Below are 16,967 nucleotides of genomic sequence, written 5' to 3'. Positions count from 1 at the left end.
CATTCCTATATACTAACAATGAAATTCCAGAAAAAGAAATGAAAAAAAAGAAAAAAAAAAAAGAATTCCTTTTGCAATTACAACGAAAAGAATAAAATACCTAGGAATAAACTTAACAAAGAATGTGAAGGACTTATATACTGAAAACTATAAGATATTATTAAAAGAAAGTGAAGAAGACACAAAGAAATGGAAAGATATTCTGTGTTCATGGATTGGAAGAATCAGCATAGTTAAAATGACCATATTACTCAAAGCCATATACAGATTTAATGCAAATCTCTATCAAAATTCCAGTGACATTTTTTAAAGAAATATAACACAAAATCATCAGATTTGTATGGAATCACAAAAGACCTTGAATATCCAAAGCAATCCTGAGAAGCAAGAATAAGACCAGAGGTACCACACTCCCTAACTTCAATTTATGCTACAAAGCGACAATAATACAAAGTGACAAACCATAGGATTGGCAGAAAAACAGACACACAGACCAATGGAATAAAATTGAGAACCCAGAAACAAACACATGTATATGTGGGCAGATAATTTTCGACAAAGGAACCACAAATATACAATGGAGAAAATAAAGCCTCTTCAATATATTTTGCTGGGAAAACTGGAAAGCCCTATGCAAAAGAATGACACTAGACTGCTGTCTGTCATGGTATACCAAAATTAACTGAAAATTAACTTTGGTTAGAATGACCAAAGACCAAAATATGAGACCTGAAACAATAAATTGCGTAGAAGAATGCATCATAAGTACTAACCTTACAGACCTTCGGTTCAAAGAGTGTTTTATGAATTTGGCCTCAAAGGCAAAGGAAGTAAAAGCTAAAATAAATGAATGTGACTGTATCAAATTAAAAAGCTTCTGTACAGCAAAAGAAACCATCAACAAATCAAAGAGACAACCAACCAAACGGGAGAAGGTATTTGCAAACACCTCCAATAAGAGGCTAATATCCAAAATATATAAGGAACTCATACAATTCAACAACGGAAAGACAAACAGTCCAAGTGAAAATGGGCAGAGGACATGAACAGAAACTTCTCCCAACAAGACGTACCAGTGGCCAACAGATATATGAAAAAATGCTCAATTTCACTAGCTATTAGGGAAATATAAATCAAAACTACAATGAGAGGGACATCCCGGACTCCAAGATGGCATCAGTCATACCAATGAAGGACAAGAAACTCATGGATGTCAAAATAGGGGAGCTGCCAAAGTGGATATTGATGTGGGATTTCACCCCTAAAGGCATTGCTGGAGTGTTTCAAAGAGGTTTATTACCAGTATCACAAGTATGTCAATATGAAGAAACGGAGCGTCACTGGGGTTTCTATGGTGCTGGCAGCTTATGTGCTTTTCAACTACCGCCGTTCTTTAAAGGAACTCAAGCATGAGCAGCGACGCAAGTACCACTGAAGAGGGCTCAGTGTGGAGGGCACACTCTGCATTCCTGGCCATGACCTTTGCCCAGCACCCTGAATCCTTTTGTATCCTAATTGACACCTAATAAAAGAGGACATGGAAAAAAAAAAGGTAAATAAATAAATAAATAAACTGCAACGAGATGTCACCTCATACCTGTTAGAATGGCTATTATGATCAGCACAAGTAATAAGAAGTGTTGGAGAGGTTGTGAAGAAAAAAGAAATCTTCATACACTGCTAGTGGGAATGTAAATTGGTACAACAAGTATGGAAAATTGTATGGAGTTTCCTCAAAAAATTAAAAATAGAATTACAATATGACCCAGTAATCCCTCTTTTGGGTATCTACCTGAAAAATTTGAAAACAATTATTCATACCCCTATGTTCACTGCAGCATTATTCATGGTGGCTAAGACATGGAAACAACCCAAGTATCCTTTGGTAGATGATTGGCTAAAGAACATGTGAGATAGATATATATATACACACACACACACACACACACACACACACACACACACACAGTATAATACTACTCAGCCATAAGAAAAGATGAAATACTGTGATAACATGTATGGATCTTGAGACTGTATAAAGCTAAACAAAATAAGTCAGACAGAAAATGTCAAGAACTATATGATTTCACTCAAATGTGGGTTATAAAACTGAAAGTAACAAACAAACAAGACAAATGAACAACAGCTCAGACACAGACAACAGTGAGGTGATTACAAGAGCAAAATGGGGGTTAGGGGAGGTAAACAAGGGTAAAGGGGGCCAAATATATGGTGATGGAAGATTTGACTTTGGATGGTGAACACACAATGCAATACACAGATGATGTATTATAGAATTGTACACTTGAAAACGATATAATTTTATTAACCAATGTCACCCCAATAAATTTAATAAATAAGTAAATAAATGAATAAATGAATAAACACTTAGAGAATTGAATAAATTGATCAAGATTTCACAGCTAGGAAATAATGGAGTTGGCTTTAAATCAAGCAGTTGGTTCAAAAGTTACACTTGACATGAACCCCTGTTCAGAAGTATAATATTTGTCCACAAGTACCTCAATACCAAATGTTCATATATTCTCTCCTTGTTCCATTCATCAAAACTTTATATCCATAAAGGATGTGAAGTGCATTCATTCACATTAAGAGCTAGGTATCTTTTGATTTAGTATTTACCTTGTGGAGTCTAAACATTATTATAGGAATATAATTAACAGTGGATCTTGTCAAGGGGTGGAAGAGATACTGTGGCACCTCTATAGCCTTTCTAGAGGCTTCAAAATGACCTCATACGGGTAGTCAATAGTTACTTACAAGTGAGGCCTCATACATAGACTGTTGGATGTTTCATGGTTTTTCTTTATCTGAGTCTGTGACAAAGTAGTTCTTCTAACATAAAGCTAAGTTTATTCTAGGAAACAAAAGAACAAAATAGAGAATTCACTGTAGTTTATTTTTTTTTTATCTGAAAAATGAAAAGCTCTTTTTAGACAGTTTTGAGGTCCCATTTGTTTCTTTCTTAAATCTGTATACATTCTCCATCAGCCTTCCCTTTCACCTTTTTAAACAGAATATAAGAAAGTGTTCATGTTCAGTTAAAATTGTAAAAATGGTGGTAAAAGTGTACAAGGTCCCCCACCAGAGGTTAAAAGATACTCTAGACCAGAGAATGGCAAACTAGGGTCCATAGGCCAAATCCTGCCCACCTACTGATTTTATAAAATATATTTTATTGGAACACACCACACACATTTGTTTTCATATCATCTATAGCTGCTTTTGCACAACTCAAGAGCTGAGTGACCCCAAAAAGACTTTATGGCCTGAAAAATCTAAAATATTTGCTATCTGCCTACTACTGCTCTAGCTGAAAGGAGAATTAAGTAGATATTGCTTGTGTTACAGAAAGACAGTTTGAGAGTCAGACTAGCCAAGAAGGCCAGCGATCCAAGCCTAAGAGGGAAGAAGCAAGAAGGCAGTGGGGATGTTGTTGACACCAGGAGCAGAGTGGACTAAGGAAACAGCACCGTCACTGAGCGGAATGTAGTGAGGGAGCAGGGTGTGCTCATGGAGCAGGAGTCGTCAGGGACCAGGGACCAGAGCAGTGAAATGCAGCAGAATAGAATCAAAGAGTAGAATGTGGTCAGCCAGCAGGAGCCAACTGTCATCAGGGAGTTGAATGTAATCATGAATTAGGGTGTGAGTGTATTCAGGGAGTGTGGGTAGTCAGGGAGCAGGGTGTAGTCACAGAGCAGTGTCATCAAGGAGTGGGGTGTGCTCCAGGAGCAGAGTGTATCCATGTGGCAGACTATAGTCACAGAAGAGAACAGTGTAATCAGGGAGCAGGGTGTAGTCAGGGAGAAAAGCGTAGGCAGGGAGAAAGGTGTAGGCAGGAAGCTAAATATAGTCATGGAGCACAGTGTGGTCAAAATGCAGAGTGCATTCAAGAAAGGTGTAGGAAGAGGGAAGAATGAGATTAGAGAAAAGATGTGTTACCAGAACCCCAGTATTTTTCCTTGAGTCTGCCTGCCTACATGCACTGCCTACTCAAAGAAATGCATGAGCAGGAGTTTGAGGTATAGAAAGAAAAAAAGAATTTAAATTGAATTGAACAATTGGGAAGCAGGCAGCTTATAAAAAACGCACCCTCCTGCCCCCCCCTCACCCTCCCATGGTGTGTAGGCTACAGATTATATAGGGCAAAATCACAAGGCACTGGGAGGTTTAAGGGGTTCAGGGTATGCTGAGAGCTGATTGGTCGGAGGTGAGGTAAGGGTAATAAATAATTTCTTCAGGTCTTGAGGACAGCTCTGAGTTCTTTTCCTGTGTCCTTCTGTCTGGTCTCATGGGAAAGTAGCTAGGGGACCTTTCCAACTTAGGGTTCCAGAATTGAAGCATAACTTATGTCAAGATGTTATCTTTAGCCTGCCAGAGGTTTGGACCATGTGACCATTAGTCGGGTCCGGGCTACTGTCCTCTGCTGACTCGGGTATTGCTGATTATCCCGGGGAAAGCCTACGTCTCTGACAACTAGAGAGAGAGAGGGACAGAGAGAGATGATTTCTAGAGCTAGGATTTCAAACTAAATTTAATCAAAGTCACAAAGACCTCAGTGTCAGATATAGGAAGGGAGCCTATATGGTAGGAAGCTGAATGCAATCATAGAGCACATTGAAGTCACAGAGTTCAGCGTGATCAGGGAGCAGAGTGTGATCAGGGAGCAGGGTGTGATCAGGGAACAGGGTGTGATCAGGGAGCAGGGTGTAGCCTAGGAGCAGAGTATATTAGTATATAGTGAGGGAACAGGACATAGCAGGGTGATAAGCTGCTGTCAGGGAATAGTACGAGGTGTGATCACACAATACTTAAATATTTAAATAAATAAATATTTAAATAAAATATTACAGTGAAAGACACACTGGCATTAATCCCCTTCAAAATACTCCCCCTCGCTCCAAAAACATTTATCCCATTGTTCTTGTCACTTTCTGAAGTGGTTCTGGAAGTCCTCTTTCGTGAGTGTCTATAGTTGCACTGTCGTGGCTGCCTGGATGTCCTGAATCGTTTTGACTTTGGGGAATAGCCAGAAGTCGCACAGCACCAAATCTGGTGAATAAGGTGGATGAGGACACACTATAATGTTTTTATTTGACAGAAAGTGCTGTACCAAATGTGATGTGTGACATGGAACGTTGTCATGATGGAGGATGATTTATGGCACACTTTATAATGCACCTTCTCTCAACCATAGCTCACATCTGACTGACTGCCCTGAGCAAGTTGAGACTTGTCACACACTGTTACTAAGGTTTGCTGCTTCCCGTATTGAAAATCCCTGCCTTTCTGTCGGATGGCAGTGGGCAGCAACATTCACTGTATATTTTGATCACACCTCGTATATAGTTTGGTAACAGGATATATAGTCAGAAATTTGCGGTCAGCCAGTTGGTTGCCATCATGGGAAATTGTACAGGCAGAAAGCAGAGTATAGATGGAGTAGGTTGTAGTCACAAGTAGGGTTAGGGAGCCAAGTGTGGTCAGGGAGCAGATTGCGATTTGGAAGCCGAACGGAGTTAGAGAGCAAGTGGAGTCCAGGAGCAGGGTATAGTCAGGAAGCAACTGTGATCAGGGAGCTGCAGTCAGGAAGTCAGGAAGCCATCTGTAGAGCCACGGAGAGTTAGCAAGCTGGCATTGGTGAGACTGAGACACCAATTTTGCATTTTAATTTTAGGTCAGAGTCTGTTTACCCTCTGGGCTCCCCACCTTAGCCCTACATAGAAAGGCATCCAGTGCCTATTTTGAGCCAGGCACTGTGTTAAGTGTTCTTCCACCTGCTGGCTGCACAATTGCCTGGAGCAAGGGCAGGTGTTATTATGGCCTAAAGGAAATCAGAGAGCTGCAAAGATAGAAACTGGTTTTGTGAGTGATGCCAAGGTACTGGGATCCTGAGAAAGCCTGACCCTAAGGGGCTATGCTTTGTGTTTATGCAAATAATAATGAGGATAATTATGAAACTCAATACACGTGTAACTGCCAGCCTTAGTCATTGTGCACAATGTTAGTTGAAGCTCATTGTGTACCAAAGAAAAAATAGTTTTATGTAATGAAATATAGTGCTTTATTCAAATGATTTGTCAACTCCAAATAATAGAATAGTGTTGTATAGTAAATTAAACCTTGAGCAGTTGGAGGATATTCCCCCATATTGCAGGCTGTTAATACAGTGTGACAATATACCTAATCAGAATCACGTAGCTTAATTGCCTTTGATGCATTCATAATTATATTTCCCAGGACTTTAATGCACAACCCACAACACACATGTGTACCTTGATACACAACACACAGAATCCTCCCTCACATAAGGAGTTAGGAAGTAATTTTAAAGAGGTGGTTATTAGAAAGTAAATGCTACGGTGAGTTTTTTGTTGTTGTTTTTAATCATTTTCATGTTACGTGTTGGGATAAATGTTTTTTTTCTTCCTGATATATTTTATGTTTAGCAATAAATAGTTCTTCTAAATATCTAAATGTGCTGAGTAAACCCAGCTAGTAGGAAGCATTTATAGCTTTGTAAAATGAAAACTGGGTGAAGCTGTCAATTGGAAGAACAGTTAAACCATTTGACTACATTGTTAGAAACAATAGAGTTTTCTTGGAAACCATGGACTTGCAGAAGACTGAAATTTCATGGTAAGCGTTCATGAATACACACATATCCTCATGTTGTCAACCATCACAGATGTTTGAGAACAGACTGGGAAGAGAAGGAAGTGGTTCTGTCTGCCCTGGTCAATGAAAGGCCTCTGACCTTGCTTTCGGAGCAGCTTTTTGTTATTGTTAGTCTATAAATTTATCCAGGATCTATAACACTGAAGCCCTATCAGCAAGCAAAGGGAGCAGTGGAGTCAAAACCATAGGACAAACTTTTAAAAACTAGAGTTAAGTGATGAGGAAATCTTCCAGAAAGTACTTCATCCATTTTCCATTTTACTGTTTGTTACTTAGTTAAACAGTAGAATAAATACGGTGGTTTCCTTTTGTAGAGATCATCTCTCTATAGAGGTTTGTTTGGCAAGTTATATTTTAATTTCTAGACTTTCTACAGCTTTCAAATGACATTTTAAGTCTTTGAATGCCTGTTCTCCTTCACAAGTCTACCATTCTACTCAAGCTAGTGTAGTCTGTGACCCATACATACTTGCATGATCTCACCTCTATGCAGTTTCTCTTTCCTAGAAAAATGTTCCTCTTCACTCATTAAGATCACACTCTCTCTTGAGAACTCAGCTAAAAATTGACATATTTTGTAAAACCTTCCTGAATACCCAAGCCTAACATGATCTTTCCTTTGAGTATTTGTTTCACTTCTTGTGTGACTCTGATGCAGATGGCACCTCTAAGTTAGCCACTTTGAATGGACTATTTAAATTCTACATAACATAGGCATGTTTATTAAGAGATTTGGCCACTCATTCTCTACGGTTGTAAGCTGTGATCACAAAAGTTGTGATCTTTGTGAACAGAGAATGGTATTAAGTAAACATAAGTGCAGGTATTTTCTCACTTGAAAACGTATTTGCCTGCATTCCATATTTAGGGTAGAGGGGAAGGAGTTGGGCAGGAGGTTAGTCAGAAAGATAGAGGTAGATTTTAGGGCTATTGCAAGAGGAAGAGAGTCAAGTTCATTATAGCAGTGTCATACAGGAGACCCTGCTCGCTGCACCATTTGTCACGCGGGGTCTCTGCTCCCATTCCCCACATAAGAACGCAGGATGTGGCTAGGCCAAAAAGGAACACCCAAGGAGCCATAGGTAGGGGAGTCATACCACTATGGTCTCACTGGAGGCTGGGTTCACACGATGTGTGACCTGCTGTCCGCTTTGCTGCCAACCAACCGACTCTCCTCGAGTCTCCTCCCCAGTGCAGCCGTGGCAGTTATATCAGTGGCCAACAGCTCAAGGGTTACAGCTGATGGCCAACCAGCCACAGCTGACGGCCATCTACTACCCAAGCCAGCACCTTTCTGTGTGAGACTGAGAACCTGGAAACTGCTCTCTGGGGCTCTGTCCCCACAAACACCCACAGAGCCATAAACAGGGGAGTCACACCACTATACTCTCGCTGGTGGCTGGGTTGGAGACACAGGAAGCAGGAGCCACACTATCTGCAACCTGCTGTCCACTTCTCTGCAATCTGCAACCCGCACTCCACCATGCTAACTGCAGTCCGCACTTGCCAGCCACCATCTTCTTGCTAGCCCCCATTTTCTGCTAGCGTAGCCACAGCAGTTATATTAATGGCCAATGGCTCACTGGTTACAGCTGATAGCCAACTAGCCACAGCTGAAGACCATCCAATCACAGTTGATGGCCATTTACTATCCCAGTGAGCACCTTTCCACATGAGGCCAAGAGCCTGGAAACTGCACTCCTGGCTCTGTCCCCACAAGCAGCCACAGCCTGGAATAGCCTCCCCCACCATTCCCATCTATGTGAGTATATCTCTTCTTCACTGACTCACCTCCCTAAGGTGGTTACAGCAGAGCTGGGGATATTTTTCTTTCAATGTCTTCCTCCCTCATTAGACTGTGAATAAGATTAATTCTTATTGGTTCAATTTCTTTTGCTTATTCAGGGAAACAGAGTTTGACAAACTTGAGAGTAAAAATATTCTTCTCTCCCTGTCATACTTGACAGAACAGAATTATGTTTGACTTTCTTACATTTTTAACAGAATCCTCTTATCAAACTGTATTATCTAACCCTGACATAGTCTGTATGACTTCTCTTTTTCAGTGACTAATAGAAAAAATATTAGGCGACACGTTGCTTTCCCTTTTTCTTGTTTTCACAGGTTAAAGGTCAAAAACAGAACTTTAATAAATGTTCTGTGGAGTCATTCACTTGCCTATTAATTTTTAGTATTTTGTATTGATACTTTGCACCTTGAGAGACTGTCTTACTTAGTTTGGACTACTCTAACAAAAATACCATGATTTAAACATCAAACGTATTCTCACAGTTCTGGAGGTTGGGAAGCCCAAGATCAAAGTACTTGATTTGCAGACTGCTGCCTTCTTACTATATACTCAGAAGGGAGGGGTTTGTTATAGGGGCACTGATCCCATCATAGGGGTTTCACCTTAGTGACTTCATCTAAATCAAACTACTTCCCAAAGGCCACATCTGCAAACACCGTCATCCTGGGGATTAGAGTATCAACATATGAATTTGGAGGGATATAAACAATCATTCCATAACAGACTTTTTTTTTTAGAGATAGGGATCTAGTCATTACCTTTACTTTTGTCTCTGATTTCCCTCCACCAAACCCCAGCATCATTCACATGACTTTATTCATGTATTTTTTCATCTAGCCAATAATGATCAAGGACTTACTGTGTACCTGGAACTATTCAAAGAGTTGGAGACACAGAGATGAATAGCATTGGGCATCATCATTTTCTAGTTAGGGAGACAGAAATGTACATAAATGGTTACAACTCAGTGTGGGAAATGCTAGAATAGAAATATGTTTCTGGTGCTATGTGAATACTAAGAAAGGGGTGACTAACTTCCCTATTCAAATATGACTCATTCAGTAGAGCAGAAATCAGATGAGAATGAGTGAAAAATCAGATCACAAAGAATCTCACATGTCATACTAAGAAGTTTATCTTTTGTTTGTTTGTTTTAAGTGACAGAGAGCTAGGGGCAAAATTTAGATTGACATTAGAAAGCTAAAGAAGTATACATTTCCGGTCACTGAGTGGATGTTTTCTGATAATTAATTAAATTACGTGAAGTCACTACAAAGGGGACACAGGAAAGAACTTCTAGGATGAAGAAACTGTTCTTTCTGGTACTGGAGTGATAGATACTTGACTTTATCCCATAGGACTGTATATTAGAAGGAGTAAGCATTATGTATACAAAGCAAACAAAAACAAACAGAGGGAGATGACCCAACTCATTTTGAAAAAAGATGTTTTGACTGAAAAGTATAAGACCATAAACAAAAAAGAATTATGTATAAATGCTGTACCCTAGTTAGCATAGTTGCTTCTTACAGGAGTACAGATGAACAATTTTGAAACCACTGTATGTGCATACTGAGGATAAACAAATAAGTAAATGGATGGCAGATGGTGGGAGCGTTTTCTCACTGTGGAAGAGGGAAGTTACAGATAAACAAGAAAGTACAGCTAAAATAAACCTGTGCTACTGATTTAGAGCCAGAGAAATCAGCATGGTGTTAAGTTTTGCTTAATATATATACAGAGGTATAGATACTGAGACAATTGCAGATATATTTAGATACATGAATATGTTACCTATTCTGTCTGGGGAGAGTGACTGGAAGTAATGAAATCTGATTAGCAATATGCACATCCAGCACTCAGATCTTGGTTTCTGAATACCATTCTCTAATAAAATTAGCCAAGGCTTATTGGAGAAATGGCTGATTGTGGGGCCAGGGCAGGGAAAATATAAGATGATCCTAGAACATCTTGTAGTATCAGAAAGTAAGGAAGTATTCAAAAAACAAAAGGATGGATGTGTGTCAAAGGGATATAGGAACCAAACTGAAAAGCTTCCAGTGGTCAAATATCGAAAGATTTGAGCAAAAAAATAAGTAGTATAGTATTTGATTATAACGCAAAATACAAAATATATATATACATGAGTCCATACTGATATAAATAAATTATTGAATAAATTAAGGAGAAGAAATAAAATGTCATACAAATTATCAAACGAGGTGATACCAATAACATCGATCGCTGAAAGGGACACATTTTATATTTGTCTTCACTATACTCCAACAATTTATTTCATAAACTTACAAGTTCTTTAGTAAATTTAAAGAAATGAAATAAATTTTGGGGAAAGGATGAATTTCTCAACACTGAATTTCAAAGTCCACTCCATCAGTGAACTCAGTCATTTCTTGTTCACACCAGACCTCTTGCCCGTGATGTCCTCTGCTAACCCCTTGCTCTTTCATACCTTATCCATGCTTTAAGGTCTGGTTCAAATGGCATATTTTTCCTTTAGAATGAGTTTCAAACCAGTGTTGTGCAAAAAGAAAAGCCCTTAACAAATCTTTGCCGATTTAAGTTGATCAAGCTAAGATGATTTTTTTTCTTTCTTATTATACCTAATAGAATTATACAATATTTTATATGTATACACACACATATACATAAATATACACATATATTTGTTTATATATGTAATATGTATTAATCTTATTAATTTTATCTCCCAAGCTAAACTGTGAAGGCTTAAAATTAGGGGATTGTTTTTGTATATTGATTTTGTATACCCTCTAATACCTAGGATAGTATATATAATAGGTATTAAAAACTATGACTACTTGATTAAGATATTCAATATTTCCAGAAGAAAATACCAGTGCCAGAAAAACCATAGCCTCTTCTGGCACCATTTTTAGCCCTTTATCATTCAGAATCTACTTATATGGAAACTGCTACATGTAATACAGAGTCAGAGTTGAATAAAACATAGGAAGATGACACTATACGGTTTCTCCATTTAACTGTGGAAATAGGGCTTCTGCATTTCACTAATTCTATATTAGAACTTATCAGGGAAAATGTTTTTGTGGGATCTATGGTTACACACTAAACATTAAGATATGAATTGTATTTAAGCAATACCGACACTACGTAAACCTTACTACACATGTTTCTCTGCCTGCATGCTGATGAATGACAGCACAATGGGTTGCTCTTTCAGTCACTGCTTTTGAAAGGTAAAGGAGTCGCTCTTGACTGTCTTTTAGTGGGCAGGCACTTGGGAGGCCATCCTTTCTTTTCAAATAGATGGCGATCACAGAATAATGCAAGGAGAGAAAGCATGTCCTCTGAGGGACAATTTTTGCAGAAGTAATTTCTCTGAAAACTTACATTTCTTGTGGGTCCTTTTTTGCCTTCAAGAACAGAGTTCTGATAAACAAACAGGAACTACATAACTCACATGAATTTGTTTATTTTTTATAGTAACTTGTTCTTTTAAAACATAAAGGCTGTTAGTGAACCAGAGAATGTAAACAATGGGGGAAGGAGGTCATTTGATTGTAAATATGCATTACCTATTACACAACAATGAAGCTTTTTACTGATGCTAAATACATAACTAAATCCAGTAGAAAGTAAAGAATAGCAGGGATGATGTTGGAAATCTACATGATACAAACTTGGCTGACTTACACAATGCTGTGGATCTACAATATATCTTGCATCAGTCTGAGTCCAATAAGAAAAATAAAACCACTATGAGTTTTTTAAACGAGAGGAATTTAGTGCAGGTAATTAATTACACATGTAATCAAAGAAATAGCCAAACAGGTGATGCTGAGGCAACCCAGAGATAAGCAAAAGAAGATAAGGCCCCTCTTAGGATTGTGGGGACACAGGGAGAAAGAGGTGTTGCCAGATCTCAGAAGCCAGGGTTATTTGTAGAAAGTTGTAACCAGAGTGAGGGCCACTTCCAGGATGTTACCCCAGACCACCAGGTTCTCTTCTTCCTACTCTCCAATCTCCTATCAGTGTGTATTACAGTGAACCTCACTCAGAACCAGTGGGCAAGAGGAAGCATGGGAAAGGTGGTTGCAGGGTCAGCCCCTGCAGTGCAGAATAGAGCGGGGGGAATGGGTGGGGAGTAAGTCTGAAAGCAAACAAACAACAGAACCCTTCTGTTGAAGATACTTGTTGTAACATTTGAGCAGGAATCCATGTTTCTTTGTCAATGGAGAAGTTCCTGCCCAAAATAGATCATTCATTTGCAGGAACACGTATTATAGAGGGATTTTATGCTTTCAATGACAAGACTGAAAAATCTAAACAAAATATGTCACTGAAAGTTTGGATCAGAATGGATCAGATAAAGTGAGGAGGGGGTTCAAACATTATTATCAAGTAACAGGTCATTTCTTGAGAAGCTACTCGTGTGTGGTGTTACAGTACCTGTTTACTTGCATACTAAAGAAGTACAACAAAGGGGGTGGCACCTGCTCCCCAGAAGTTTGAAAACTATTTGTGGGGGTTAACACTAAAGCATGAGATGACTAATAAATGAACAATGCAAAAGCATAGAAAATTAAGTTTTAAATTTCTTGGTACAAATTTAAAATACATTAGGTTTCCTTAACTTCGCCACTTGATCTGCAATATTTCAGCTTTCAGTTATGCTTCCAAGCAGGATGCAATATAAGCGATTAAGGGAAACAAACAACCTGGATTCAAATCTTGTGTCAACCAATTATTTGTCCTGCACTTTTGAAGAGCTCATGCGAACTTTCTGAGACTTAGTTTCCTCATTTATAAAATGATAGAATAATAATAGTGTTTACCTGATAGCATGGCCATAAAAAGTGAATTAGTTAATGCATAGAAAGTACTTAGGTCAGTTTCTTACACATGGTAGGTGCTCAACAAGCATTAGCTATCGTTTCTCATGTGCTATTTATAGTATTTCAGTACATAGGTGATGCGATTTTGATTTTTGAGCAGTAGTAGGACAAAACTAATTAATTTTCTCTTTGTTTATGTTGTTGAATGTTATTTTTAATTTGCCTCAGCTTTCAGTGGGTATGGAAGTAGAGATACATACGCACACAGGATGCCAAAAAAATGTATACACAATGTAAGAAAGGAAAAAACTGTATTAAAATTGTAATACTCAATATACACTGATAACAAAAGATGAATACAAGTCACGTTTGACTTCTGCAATTACAAGAGGTGCTCAGAGTGGTTACCATCAGTGTCTAGACACTTCTGCAGTGTTGACCAAAATGTTAACATATCTTAAAATGTGTATACATTTTTTGGCACCCTCGGAATATAATGTAGGGATATATATATATTTACATACATATCTAAACACATAGATGCATGTCCATGCACACTCACACATGTGCTTATACCTATACCTGCAATCCCTGAGCCTGCAGACAAAGGGTAATATGCATGACTGCCTGGTATTCACTGCTGTCTGAATCCCTTCCTGTACCTGATACCTTTCTTCTATCGAATGAGAGGAGGGGAAGGTCAGGAAATCATTCATTACAGCAATCTGATGATTGCTCCAGAAATAAGAAGGGCAATGGGGCACCCCATACAAAAAAATTTTAAAACAATAACATTTGTCACACATAACTTACTTCCAATTTTATTTTGCCAAGTAATTAATTTTATACAAACATGTCTTTCTCACCCAATTTAGTTCTTATGATATTAACCTACTGTTCAAACATGTTTGAACAGTATTTGAATGGTATTTTTACCTAAGTGTATATCGATTTCTGTAGTGGAAATAAAGTGTTTCCAAGTGTTAGATGCTCCAGTTGTTGACATTTTATACATTTGAATGCATGGGCCCAAAACTGTTTGGATATATATGAATAGAACATCAAAATATTATTCTAGCTTTTTTTTGGGGGGTGGGGGTAGGGATATTGGTTATTATTATTTTTTCTTTTTTTAATCTTTGGCTCTAAAAATGGTATTTGACAATAACTTGGAGACTGCAAGTGGTTTTATTTCACTCTTATAAAAATATTACTCATTTTCTCTATGGTATAGATTACAAGGTAGACAGCCATATAGAGGTGAAGAATTATTCACCCGTAAAGTTATGAATACTGTTTCCATGCATGATTATGTAATTATAACTGTTTGTGGCCATTATAAGGAAAGAAGACCATGGACTTTTTTCTCAAACATCCTAAAGCCATTGTAAACACAACTGTTAATAACACTGCACATGCCCCAGAATCACAAATTAAGACTGTCTTCTTAAAGCATCCTATTAAAGAAAGTGTTCTGTGATACTGCAATGAGAATCACTAACTATAGGCCTTGAATGGAGTCTTTTGACAATTTGCCTTCTGAGGAATTTCACTAATATCCTACTGTTTTTCAAGCAATTAAAATGCAAATAAACATTTAAGGGTACTAGATTGGGAGCTCAGATTTGAAAAGGATATTACTCTATATTCACTGAAGCTGCTTGGTTTCTTTTAATTGAATGCTGCTTTGTATATGTGCCTTCTCATTAATACTATTCACTTCAGACAGTCTTTTTATTGGAAGATAGAACTTTTGTTTCCGTGCTTTTCATGCTAAAATCTGATTCTTCTCCATTCCATGGTTAGCATGAAGTGTTCATCTAAAAAAAAAAAAAGTAAAATTGTGTTGTGCACAAAAGTCTTCTCAGAGTTGAGAATTCACAGTACTAAGATTAGGTTTAAGAATCTCTCCAAGATGTATTGAAAAACGGAGGCATTGATGTTTGTTTGCAGATAAAAGAATAGCAGCAAGTTGCTGCATTGTTTTCATCAACTAACTCTTCACCCATGAATAAATGTATGATGAAGTACATTAATTTGTGCAAAAGAACTCCTTAACAAAGAGGAATCCAGATGGTGCTATGGTAATCTAAATGTTCCTAATGGAGTTTTGTGATGCTTCTGCAATTGATGTCAAGGTATTTTATCTCATCTTGTCTGCAAATAGGCTGGTATTATCTCAGACTATAATTATAAAAGTTATCATAATTGTTCAAGGAATTAGTAAAGAGAAAATTCCTTTCATAACTCTTAATATTGATAAATAGGAACTTGGATTTCATAAAGTCAAGTGAAACTTTGAAAGAGTTCATTTCATTGTTATTTTTACATACAATGTTGCAAGAGACATAGAAAGCAGAGTATCATATAGAATATTTTAAATTCAAATGCCCTATCTTTGCTTCTTATTCTCTTCTCATTACATATCTACTCTCTCCAACTCTCATATTCACCAACTGAAAGAAGTAGACATGTGATCGTAAGGTTTACCAATAGACCTGAGAAAGTCAGAGATGGTACGTTGAGACTGCATCTCTCAAGCACATTTTCAGGAGACAAGATGAGCCACTGGATCTGAGATTAGTCCTTCCATATTCATATCACTAGAGGAGCATAGTTAGATATAGATTAGCTAGTATAACACATATACTGGAAAAGGTAAAGAGATGGGAAACAGTTCATCTACTGTTCAAATCATTGAATGGCTTCGTTTATATGTAAAGTAAAGTTCAAGATCTGTAACTGGGTATTCAAGGCCATGAAAGGGATCAGGGTATGCCACTCCAAGCATGCTTCTTTGGCATAAGGGTTACTTTCAGCTGAAGGCAGTGGAAAATCAGCAGCTGTATGAAAAGTTCTCTGCCCTCCCCTTATCTGCCTAAATACAGAACATAAATTTTTCTCTGTGAAGATGTATCCAGCTATACCCAGAAGAAGAGAGAGAGCACTCTTATCACAAGAGACTGAAGACTGACACCGAAACAAGTTTGCATAAACAGACCTTATTAAAATAACCCGTACTTTCCTTAGTTCCCCCATGTTTTTAGTCACTTCCCTACTATTTAGCATCTGTTGAAGCCCAAACACTATTTCCTTTGTTAAATGATATATAAGCCCTGAGTTTGACCACTTCTTCAAGTTTTACTTCTCTTCTGGGAACTCCTACACATGTAAGATATTCATAAAGATTTATAAAAATTCTCCTATTAATGTCTTTTGTTAGTTTAACTCATATAGTCCCACTAACTTAATCTTTGAGGCTGGAGGAAAACTTTTCCTGACAGCCATTTACTATCTACTCATCTATAATATCTTTAGATTCATGGCTCATAACTCAACTATCCTAATCCTCTACTCCGGCCAAGGCCGCACAGCATATTTAATCATTGGTGCCCTGCTATTTTTTTCCCCCGCTGCCTGAATAGCATATGAATTCTAACCCCTGTAGCCTTATTCATGCTTTTTCCATTGTCTGTCATGCACTTGGTCTGAATCTTTCAAATTGTAATTTAAGTTCAAATCCTTCATAAAGCTTTCCCGACTCCTCCATACACAATAACATAGTTCTCTGAAGGCCAAGGATAGTTTTGGTCACTTCCACTCAATTAAACATGGTGTGT

General features: G+C 37.9%; 1 pseudogene; it reads left to right on the top strand.

The window, feature by feature from the left end:
* Positions 1–1,166: 1,166 nt before the first annotated feature.
* LOC109438931 (ATP synthase F(0) complex subunit f, mitochondrial) lies at positions 1,167–1,435 on the top strand (annotated as a pseudogene).
* The last annotated feature ends 15,532 nt before the right edge of the window (positions 1,436–16,967 follow it).

Source organism: Rhinolophus sinicus, linkage group LG05, assembly GCF_036562045.2.
Source record: "Rhinolophus sinicus isolate RSC01 linkage group LG05, ASM3656204v1, whole genome shotgun sequence".
Lineage (NCBI taxonomy): Eukaryota > Metazoa > Chordata > Mammalia > Chiroptera > Rhinolophidae > Rhinolophus > Rhinolophus sinicus.
Note: the sequence above shows the minus strand (reverse complement) of the source record. Positions and strands in the feature narration are given on the sequence as shown.